Below are 530 nucleotides of genomic sequence, written 5' to 3' on the forward strand. Positions count from 1 at the left end.
AGGTGCTTTAATTTAACTAAAAGGGTAATGAATAGCAAAACTAAGGAATCCAAATATAAAGAAGTAATATAGAAAAATAAAAAAAATGAATACATCTCCATAAAAAGAAATCTCTTTCTCTGGCCATTGACAACCTCACTTCAAGAGGCTGCAGCGAGCCAACAAATAATTCTAAAATAAATTATGCACTTCAAGCAATGTACTAAAAATGTATCCAAATTTTAAATATATATATATATATATATATATATATACATATAAACGTTTTAATGCAAGTGTAATAAGATGCAACAGAACTTCAGACATACTGTATCCAACTTTAGCTCCTGAACATGCACTCATTCTTCTATCCATTCATAGATTCCTTTTTCTATCCATTCATCTCTCAATCCATTCAAGTCATCCAACTATCCATCCATTTCTTCCTTTCTCGCTATCCATCCATGCTACACTGTACGGAAAGTATTCAGACCCCTTTAAATTTTTCACTCTTTGTTTCATTGCAGCCATTTTCCAAAAATCAAAAAAGT

This window comes from Etheostoma cragini, chromosome 2, assembly GCF_013103735.1.
Source record: "Etheostoma cragini isolate CJK2018 chromosome 2, CSU_Ecrag_1.0, whole genome shotgun sequence".
NCBI classification, from domain to species: domain Eukaryota; kingdom Metazoa; phylum Chordata; class Actinopteri; order Perciformes; family Percidae; genus Etheostoma; species Etheostoma cragini.